Source organism: Polyodon spathula, chromosome 5, assembly GCF_017654505.1.
Source record: "Polyodon spathula isolate WHYD16114869_AA chromosome 5, ASM1765450v1, whole genome shotgun sequence".
Lineage (NCBI taxonomy): Eukaryota > Metazoa > Chordata > Actinopteri > Acipenseriformes > Polyodontidae > Polyodon > Polyodon spathula.
This window is the reverse complement of record NC_054538.1, coordinates 62,296,954-62,308,488: the sequence shown is the minus strand read 5'-3', so window position 1 is coordinate 62,308,488 and position 11,535 is coordinate 62,296,954.

The window sequence follows — 11,535 nt, the reverse complement described above, 5'->3', positions numbered from 1 at the left end:
CTTAAATGATCCCAAACCCTTTAGCATCTTCTTTCCTGTCAATAACCAACCAGCTGCTTTCCCTAATGATTGACATGCTGAGCAGCCAGTGGCATGCCTTGACCCCAAAGACACTGGTCTTTGTAATTCAATAAGATTTATTGAATTACTTCACTAGCTATAACTTTCTGGACTTTTTTTAACATTTAAAAAAAAAACATTATTAGCTTTATGCACATCGACTTACAAAAACAGCATGCCCACCCTATATTAATATTAATTATTTAATACGCTCCACTTTCTTCTCCTTCTTTCATATCTGTGGGTCCCGCCTATATCTTAACAACCAGAAGTTACTTAGTTACAGATATACCGCTGTTTTTGGAGGTTACGTGCTAAACTGTGAAAGATGAGTCTCTTTAGAATTGGGTATGATAATTATGTTGTCCCGTCCCTGTCATCTCTCACCGATTATTCTAGTAACCATAAAAGAGAGGAGTCAATCAATGAAGCAAAGAAGAGTTAATCTCATATGAAAATGTAATAAATTAAATGACCATTTTGCAAAGACAAGCTTTTGTGTGGATGAGCTTTAGCATTGGCAAACTACATTGTGTAATAATATGGATCTGTTATTGAAAAAGTCTACTTCTAAGATGGCCAGTGAGGAATGTGAGCATGGAAGTTGCATTTTTTTGTCGTCCACTTTCAGATCAAGCTACTGTGGAAAGCATCAAGATGCTGGGCTGGACTGGGAGCGGTGTATTGGTGTATGTACTGATGGTGCCAGAGCTATGATGGGAAAGAACAGTGGTCTGGTAACTTGAATTCAGCATGTTGCACGCAATGCTACTTGGACTCATTGTTCAATATATTGTGAAGCTTTAGCTGATAAGAATATGCCTGCTGATTTTCACAAGGTGCTCGATGAGGCTGTAAACGTGGTGAACCTCATGAAAGGTCAACCAACTAATGCATATTGGTTTTACGTGCTTTGCGAAGAAATGGGTTTGAATATCAGCACTTTCTGTTTCATACTGAAGTACAATGGCTTTCCAATGGGAAGGTTTTGAAATGTTTGTTTGAACAGAGACGAGAAGCAGTGTTTTTTTTTTTTCTTGAGAAACAACGATTTCCTTATGCTGAACTTCACAGTGGCTTGCGATGCTTGCTTATCTCGCAGATGTGTTTGTTTGGCTCAGTGAGCTCAACAAAAATTTACAAGGACATGATATGAACCTTATTTTTATGAATGACAAGATCGAAGCATTCACTCAAAATCTTAATATTTGGTGTTCACGTGTGTAGGATGACAGTTTTGAAACTTTCTCTCTGATGGCAGATTTGATGAGAGAAAATTAAGCCTTTTGCATCGACATACCTTTGTGAGTCAGCATGTTCGAATCTGGTTGCAATAAAAAGTTTGAGAACCCCTGATTGGATCACTTTTTGAAAAAAGCTTTGAAAAAGACTTTAAAATTATACGTGTAAAAAGTTGTCAGGGTGTTAACAATGAAAATAAAAATTACAGGTACATTATTTAAACAGTTGTAGCAACTCATTATTCTTTAATGGTTTATCCTCACAATCACAGAATTGTGTGATAAGTGCTTGCGTTGTAGTAAATAGTAACTACAGTGTAACAACACATAGTTAATGTACCTGTATTCAATTTTTGCTGTTTTTGGTGGCTTTTGTTTTTTAAGAACACATTTAAAAAAAAAAAAAAAAAAACTATTATGATACAGGAAGTACAGTTCGACATTGTATGACTGTAAAATGGGATATTTACATTCAATCCCCACCCCCACCCCCAATCCACCTAAGAATTATTTTGTATAAAAATGAATAATTTATGAACATCTACCCCCTGGCTGCAACAGCGACCATGGCTTTCAGTTGGCCTTGGCAATAAGCCAGTCACTCCAGTATTCATGGTGGGAGTCACTTACAAGCGACCGCATATTACAATCTTTTTTTTTTTTTTTCTAACAGTAAATGATTCCCTGAAAAAAGCAGGTCTTATGAATAATTTGTGAATAAGGGAATGATAATATTTTGCAACATTTAAGAGTTGCTGTAGTAGTTAATTACGGCCTATGGAGCAAAAACAAACCATCTATTTGACCTTTTAAACTTGTAACTGATCTTGTCATTAGTACACTTTTGATAGGCAGCTCTGTGTAGGTTTCAGGTGCATAACCTCCAGTGATGGTCACAGTGGAGTCTGCTCATTACACCACAGGTACTGGCAACTGGTTTGTGCAGTATAAATTCAGTAGCTTGTCCTGCTCAAGAGACCAGTAGTGGAAGTATGCTGGGCTTTCAAAAATGTGCATTGTCCTGGACTGGCTGTATACAAAAGATTATGCTGTAGAAATTTATACTAATGTAAGACAGAGAATCTGTCCAAATTATGGAGCTGATTTTTTAATTCACACTATGATGACAAAGGAAAGCAACCCACTAAAAATGAATGTTGCTAAACAGCATACATACAAATGTGACCATTAGTCATTGATTAACACAAAGGTGCCTTATGGTCATACCGAATATCAATTCTGGTTTATTGTTGGAATGTTTCATGTATGACATTCAGTGGTGTGAGAGATGTTTTGCTACCAGCACTGACATGTACTATTAGCAAAATGATAAAACCCTAAATTTGACTAAATTAGCCTAAACAGCACATTTCAGACACTTCTCTGTAAAATATTACATTCTATAAAACATGGCAACGTTGTTATTAGAAAGAACTTGGGGTTTTGTCTGGTGTTCATCAAATTAATCAACAAAAGGGGCCTAAAAATAGTAAGCAGTAATTGTAGTCAATCTGAAGCCTAGGAGACGGCGTGGGTCAGGAAGAGTTAAAGAATAAAGACAGGGTGTTATCTGAAGCAGCAAATCCCTAACTGACTGCAGGGATCTTTGATGTTGGAAATCAATAGATACTCAGAACACACTGGCATAACCTTGTCAAGCCGCAGCAAGGGTATAGTGGCTAAAAAGGCACAGTGGAAAAATAAGGTATCATGTGGCCGCCCTCAGCAGCTTATAGTGAGTGACCGGTAATCGTGCCTTGGCCTTGCACCGCTTTTAAAAGCCATCAGCTCAAACAGCTCAGCTCCGATTGCCAGCAAAGCTTGCGCACCCTTGAGACCTTCGTATAGATAATCATCAGACACTCAGTGACATGCGGCAGAGCTCTGCTTCGGTACCAAGGAGACAAAGTGAAGCAGGGGCATCTGAATGCCAGCTTAGACAACCCAGGGAGGGAGACCTTCAAGTAGGCGTCAACAGTGCTGTTTCTGCTGTAGTTTTGTAGCTGTTAAATAAGTTGAACTAGGACAGGCAATCTGAATAGCCACATTTGCAAGCATTTCCCATGACTGTTCTGTTATCATTGCTGCAGGGAAGTTTATGGATTATGATTTTTTTTTTTTTTAAATGCACAGATTTTTTTTTTTTTTTAAAAGCAGATTTTGAACTCAGAAAGAACCTGCCATACATGTAGATTACCGAGAAAGACAACACCATTTCCGGTAGTCATAGCAACATTTTTAACAAATTTTTACTTAATAAACATGTTTAAAGTATAGTTTTTATTGTACACCACTGTACTGTAATACTGTCTGAAAATAACTAAAGGGAATCTATTGCCATTGCATCATGTGTTTTTTTGTTATTTGTTCCAGCTTAATATAATAAATGGGCAAGGCAGTGAATGATGGCTCTTTTCATCATGTTTGCTCTTGGGTCTTGCAATTAAGGAGTCCAGGTCACATACTGAAAAAAGTGCACCACCTAATATTTAATGCGTATAATGTTTGAATTACTGGCATGAGTGTGCAACACAGATCTAGTGCCCAATTATTTTACCCCCGATTTTTTCCCAATTTGTTCCCCTCACCGCAGCAATTCCCCACACAGCTCAGGAGAACTGAAGGTTCAGTGGGCATCCTCTGACCCCACGACCGAGTCAGCTTCCTCTTTTACACCCAGGTACTTGAGAGCAGATGCGCAAACCTGCGCTGTATGGCTAACCCTGCACACCACGCGGCTGCGTTTCTACCAGGTGAGTCACTTAGGTACCCCCCGAACCGCGTTCTTCCTGCCCTGAATGCAAAACAGGTTAAAAGATTTAACATGAAGGCTGCTTGATGGAACATATCCACCTCTATTGCATCTGAAGCAACCATGCCTAATATTTTCATCATGCACCTTTATCCTGCCCTGCAGTTGCTTGTGCTTTGATAACATGTATTTACAGTTGCTTGTGTACATGTAACAACATTGTTCATGAAAACACACTCACACACACACACACACACACTGATTTCTGCAACAGAATGAATTTTTGTCAAACTCTTGTACCTATTGTATTCAGACGGTCTGTGTTTTATGGAAAGCTTTCACTAGACAGTACAACTTAAACAAAAGCATGTGTCAGCTCTTCATTGGCTGAATATCACACACCTGTTGGAAGCACCGACTGGACAAGGCCCAGCCTTTCTCCCTTACTGGCCAGGGGGCGCCGTTATTGTTGTAACATGTAGAACAGCATTCAGGTGCATTATAAAGAGCATTATGTATCAATTAAAGAAGCTCAGTTTTGATGGAGCATAGGCCTGCTTTGCCTTCAGGAAATAGCTGGCTGTTTGAAGCAGCTGTGTTGCGAGTAATACAACAAATTCACTTACTGAATGACAACGGCTTTGTTGACAAGCCAATTCAATTAGCTACTGCAACCGACAAAGTAGCAGGCAGCGTTCTCTGCATAAAGAATATGGAATCATGCCTACATTTTTCCTGAGTGCCCTCAGACCTATCTGTCCCTCTGCATGAGAGAGAAAGGGATGAATGAATTAGGCTTGGATAATGGTAATTAATGGCCGGCTGTCAGAGAGTCATTTCACAGGCTCAGCATTGGCAGCAGCCTTCATATTAAAAATCGAGGCTGACCGGGGCAACGTGGCAGACCTCTCTCTCCTAATGGCGGAAGGCAAAGAAAGGGATATTATTGCACACTGATCAATCATAGTCTACATTAGCATGTAAAATTGATTGCAGTTGTCTTTTCTAATATATTAGTATCATTCTAGATGGAGATGGCTTAACCTGGGACTTGTTAGTTCTAGCGGTGTTGTGGTCATTTACTTATTTTTTTGCTTATTTCCTTCTTTATTGCCTACATAACAACTTATCTTCCTAATGCTACCATTCAGTGAGATCTGTAGAGTTAGCACCCTTTGAATGAGGAGCTGAGCACTTTCTAAGCAAGGTACTACAGAGAGAGAAAGCAGTGCTGCTTTGCAGTTTGAATAGTTACAGTGCACACACTAAAAATTGCTATAAACAAAACAGCTTATCAGCCATGTTTTGGAACTGTACTGGGCTAGTAAGAATGGGCTGTAAGAATATGTTGGAACAAAAACTAAAATTCAAATACTGGGCCCTATTCACAAAACGTAAAGGACTGTTTTTCTAAAGCCCTTTCGGTCAAGTTTGAAATTCATGAAACCTCAGAAAATGATTTATTAGATTATTCTTATTTTTTTAAGCATTGTTTAACCTTAAAGAATGTTTATAAATACTAATTAATAAAACGTTCCTTACAACAGTCCTTATATATCTTTTAAGTTACGCCTTACATCAATATCTCATAGCCATATCTCATATCGATATTCACTTGCAATTACAATTGCATTTCTTTTTTCTTTTTTTTTTTTAAACAGAAAAAATACAGCACTGGAACTGCAGAATAAGCCCACTAACATGCTGTCGCAATTTCTGGCATTTTGTGCATTACACTTTTTTGCTACATTAATGTTTCATCCAGTGTTACCGTAGTGTTAGTGTTACTGCCTGTTACAACACGTTAATCACTTCATCATTAATTTGAAATGTTTGCTATAGTTTAAAATCCCAGCTCAGCTGTGCGACCTTGGGCAAGTCACTTGATCTCCTTGTCCCACTAAACTTGTGCCAGTAAACTTGTATGTCGGTATTAAGGAATATTGTACTTGTTTATTTTATTTAATATGCTACCTGAAAGCATGTTAAAGGGCAGTTGCTCAGCATAGTTTTTTATTTTGCCACGCCAACAGTATAGGGCTTTTCCATTTTCTGAGTATTGATTTGTTTTTGTTTTTTTGTTACATGGCCCATATTCTTACTGTGAAGTATGAGTCTCCAGTCTCGTTGCCAGAAAGCATTCCTTCAAGGCCAAATGAAAAGAAGAAAACTCTGACACACCCGTAAGGGTGTCTTCTTTGAAAAAACTATAAGAAGTCATGCCAGATTGACAACTCTGGAATCCTGGGTCTTACATAGGTTGGGCAATGATTAATCTATTTTAGCCCCAGATCTACAGAACAATAACTAATGCCAGATTAGTTTAAACAACAACTAGAGTTGCTTTTACATGAAGGGAATGTAGATGTAATTCCGCGCTGATTGTAGTACAATACAGTTATATAATCGGTACACTAATGTATACATATTTATTGCTTTAGTGTTTGTGACTTATGTTGTGTAATTCTATGTTGAGGCACATTTTATTTGAACAAGACCCTTTTTTCCTTTATTAACAAAAGAAAAGAATCACAATTGTTTGTAAGATGGTTGATAATACTTAGGGCATCTGAGATTCAACCCATCCCCCACCCCCGAATGTTTTTTGTATATTCAGGTTAAACACGAAAATTGATATAGGAGGGGCTTATCCTTGTATTAGACGATACTTATTTGCGTTGTGTCTCGTCTTGCCCGTGGCTACTGTCGTTCGACTTTTCCTATTTGAAAACTTTTGACATCGAAGTTAATGTATATATATATATATATATATATATATATATATATATATATATATATATATATAGATAGATAGATAGATAGATAGATAGATAGATAGATAGATAGATAGATAGATAGATAGATAGTTATTTTTTTATTTTTTTATTTTTTTCAAAATTACAGCAATATTGCTTTAAGGTTTTTGCATTTTGTTTGCACACTTTTCTTCCCTGTTATTTGTTTTATGTGTGTTGGTTTAAGCCAAGAGCATTTAGATGTAACATTCGATCGTTTCTCTTTGTAAAACAGTATGGAGTAAAACTTTTTAGTTTTCCCATATATTTTGTATGCAATTATACTTGCAACTCCACTACAAAATAAAACTTGATTGGAAATGAGAAATGCCTACTTCTACAGTATATGTGTGTGTGTGTGTGTGAGAGAGAGAGAGAGAGAGAGAGAGAGAGAGAGAGAGAGAGAGAGAGAGAGAGAGAGAGAGAGAGAGAGAGAGCGAGAGAGAGAGAAAAGTTTGCATACAGCAATGTGTGGAAATATACATACAGGGATTGAAACTGTTGACGACAACTTTATTTCTTTCTAAATAAAACTCGCTTTCTACCCGAATATTTATTGTTTGTTGATTATATATTAAAAAAAATCTACCCGATTTCACCTACCTTTTTCATTAAATAATTCTACCAGATTTTTAAAAAAGCATTCACCCAAATTTGGAAAAAAAAATTCAGCCCAAAATCAGATGCCCTAATAATAGCTGAAGTAAGAAAAGACAGCCTTAAAATTAAGTGAGACGGTATGTTGTTATGATTGATTTAATAGTTCAATATATGTTTGCTGTCTCCTGGGACTTTCACCAGAAATGAGAACCAGAATTATCATAGTGAACCACATTTGAAGTAAATAATTGTATCCAGTTTAATATATAACTGCAAGCAGCTTTTTATCATATACCTGTACCAGGATTAATCTAATCACTGTGCCATTGGACATTAGTAGCCTACTTTGTTAGTGTCAGCTCAGTATTCACCCACACAGCAGGTATTTGTCCTGGGTAGCAGCAGCAGTAGGATGCAAATTGACCATCTTCCAGAGCTCCTCCCACTGCCTTAGATAGATCACCCCTGGAGGGGCTGAACTGTTAGTTTGTATACTATAGTGAATCAGTATGCAAAGCCATTGAAATCAAGATTGACCAGGCTAAAATATGAGACAGTTCAAATATTTCCATATTATTAAAGCCCTCTTCAGACATAGAGTCCAAGGGGTTGTATGGGCATATAATACTTGCCTACCAAAGGCTGGAAGTCAATAGTCGATCCAATCTTCAGTAATATGGTACTGCATTGATAAGGTACTGAACCTTGAGCCAAAGACCAATATAAACCTGGAAAAGAAAAATGAAATTAGTAAAACAGGTCAACATTACAAAAAAACGATATAGTTCCTATATAATTTTCTAGGAGTTATATCTGAATACCTTATTATTTTTTAATAATGGCCACTACTCACAATATATTCCAATGAAATATAGAAATAACTGCTATTCCATGGATAATTTGTGGCCATTGTTTTAGAAGTGTTACAAACAATGGTTTAGTGTTTTTCTTTTTGTTTTGTTTTTTGACAGAGGGGCTGGCCCCTGATAACATACTGTCCATTTCACAAATGTCCTAAGTGCCAGGTTCATTTGTTTGTCCCTTTTTTCTCTCTGCAAGACAATCAGTTCCACCCCATTACTTGGTGCAATTCTACTATCCTGTTACTATTGTTGACCTTTTCACCAGTTCAGAATGTTAGAGAAGCTGACATTCAGACCTGGAACCCTGAAAACTCATCAGCCTGTGAACTCAACAAACTCTCTTTCAGGCCATTGTCATTCAGGGGGCTGACTTAAGGCTGGCTCATATTTCAGACTCCAGCATCATTTTTTGGTCAGAGTCGAGGGTCTCCAACCCTGTGTGACAGGTTGGAATTACGTCAGAATTTTGCTGGGAATTGCCAGTTGCTAGTATGTGCAGAGTGACTGCAAGTCTTTCTGCAGGTGTCACTGGATTTGCATGTGTATAAGAGGTGCAAACTCATCACATCTCCTAAAACGTCATTTTTTTCAATTATACGAATGCAGTCTGTATTTAAATTATGAACAACAGTTATGCAGACAAAAGGGCTGCGACACTATGCATCCTTCGTACAGCAAATAGTGGAGCTGCACAGCTTTTATAGCTGTCTGCGTCTGGTGTATAGCATTAATCTGCGACAGAAGTATGAACTAGCCCAAAAGGTCTGGAAATAGCCAGTTCAGTCATACCAGTCAAAAAAAAAAGAAATACCTGCCATAGCCATAAAAAGTTTACCATAGTAAAGCATAGCAAAGTGCAATAAAGCTTAGTGAAAGCATGGTAAAGCATTGTAAAGACCAGTGGCATATGGCAAACCATGGCAAACTATGGTATAACCATGGAAAAAGCACAGTAAAACTGCAAAAATACTATGCAAAAATAGGAGTATAAACTTTTCTGAGGGAACACTATTGTCAATAAGGTTCAGGTCCACCATGGGATTTGATTTGACTTGATTTCTGCCTCTGATCCCTTAATGATAACCACCTCTAATCCTCCTGGAAGTGGCTGGAAGACTGTAAATCTGCTTCAAAGTCTGTCTATTTGTCTATCATTATTCTGCAGTCTATGTGATGGGGAGCCCCACCCCTATGTATATACAGTATTGTGCGCTATGGTTATGATTTATTGTATCATTCTGATTTATGTATATATAGGATGGCAAAAAGCCAATATTATTTTGCATTTTATTATGCTTGGCAGGATGAGCAAGATGCTGTCTGTCATGTTATTGTTTTGTATTTTGGTTTTAGAATTACCTTGTGGGAATGCGTGACTGATCAACTACTAAGTATTTAATTAGCTGACAGTCATGCATCCTTATTTAATCCATGCAGAATGCGACCGAGGGATAATATAATAATTGATAGCTAGTTAGTCCCTCGGTCACAAATATAAAAGATCTGCAGTTTGGCTGCACAGTGGAAAGAGTGGCGTTCAGAAGTAGAGAACGAGAGTGGAGACAGGAGGTAAAAGATAATTTAGAAGAAAATAACAATTACTAAGCGTGCTGGTTATCAAACCAGCACAATACTTGAGATTGTTTGTTGAATGTCTGTGCTTTTGTTTAAACTGTTTGTTTCTATTATTTAATAAAAAGCTGAGTGCCTTAGCGCCTAAGTTTGCCCCGCCATTCCTTGTTTTGCTTTAATTTCCCTGGTCTCTGGAGCCACTCTGTTCACAGTCCAACTTCACTTGCATCCAACATATGCGGATCTGGTATTTGGTTGATTTGACTGGCATCCTTGTTGAGGCAAGTTCCAGAGCAATAAAGAATCCATGAAACAAGACTGTGAATGTATACTCATTGGGGAGGGTAACTGGTGGGTGAAATCAACATCGATAACACTGTGTAACAATTTTTTTATTTTTTTTGTTCCTGGGTAGTAATTGTTATTTCATAATTGCTTATGCTTCAAAAGTATAGAAAATGGCTATTATTCCCCATAAACTTTGATTTTGTGACCAGGACAGTGATATTTCAAAATATCACTATTTCCAATGGGAAAACGGGCAAATGTGTGTCTTTTCATTCATATAAAGTCAGAAAAAAACAACATATGAATCCAAATTAACATGTATTTATACTAAAGTAATAAAAAAATGACTACAAAAGATTTAGAAGTGAGTAGTTTTTCGAGATTTACGATTATACTGTATAAACTTTATATTATACTGTATTTACAGTATAATCGTAAATCTCGAAAGTATAAATACATGTTAATTTGGATTCATATGTTGTTTTTTTCTGACTTTATGTGAGCGAAAAGATACACATTTGCCCATTTTCCCATTGGAAATAGTGATATTTTGAAATATTACTGTCCTGGTCGCAAAAGCAAAATTTGTGGGGAATAATAGCCATTTTCTATACTTTTGAGGCATAAGCAATTAGGAAATAACACTTACTACCCAGGAACAAAAATTAGTCTATCCTCAACGGCTGATGGTCATTTTAATCGCTCATATATATTTGCATAGTGTGAATGTTACAGGTCAAACATTCAGTATTGTCCTTTCATTATGTTTAATAAACCGACTCTACCAATCATTTTGCATACATTTTGAGGTGATTTATTTCAACTAATATGAAAAATATTACTTCAGGAAATAATTTAAGTCTACATTATTACTGTCTGCTGTTAGACCGGCTGTATCACATTTAAGTCATCAGTTGATTGTGTGCTTTGTGCACACACCTTTCTATGGCTGTTGGACAGTTTCTGGATTGATTTTAAGATGCTGCTGCTCACTTAAAGCCCCTTCACAGTAATGCATAAGTTAGTGACATAGTATTTGGAAAAGTTGCAAATCTGGGGAATTGTCACTTGAGAAAGTGGAATGCAAATTCACATGAAACAGAACAAACACATTTTGTAAAATGAGGCTGCTACTGTTTTTGTTTGTTTATCCTAAAGTGGTTTCTTACATACTAAAAGATAACTGATTTTTTTACAGGTTCTCTACAGGTCACAATGTAAATGCACACATCCTATAATATTCAATAAAGTGGCTAAGATTCAAATGCAACAGGCCGTTGTACAAACGTTGTATTTCTGGATCACTAAACAACAATGTGGCAGCCACTTTGTGCCTGCACACCCCAGCATTATTGGTGTGGAAA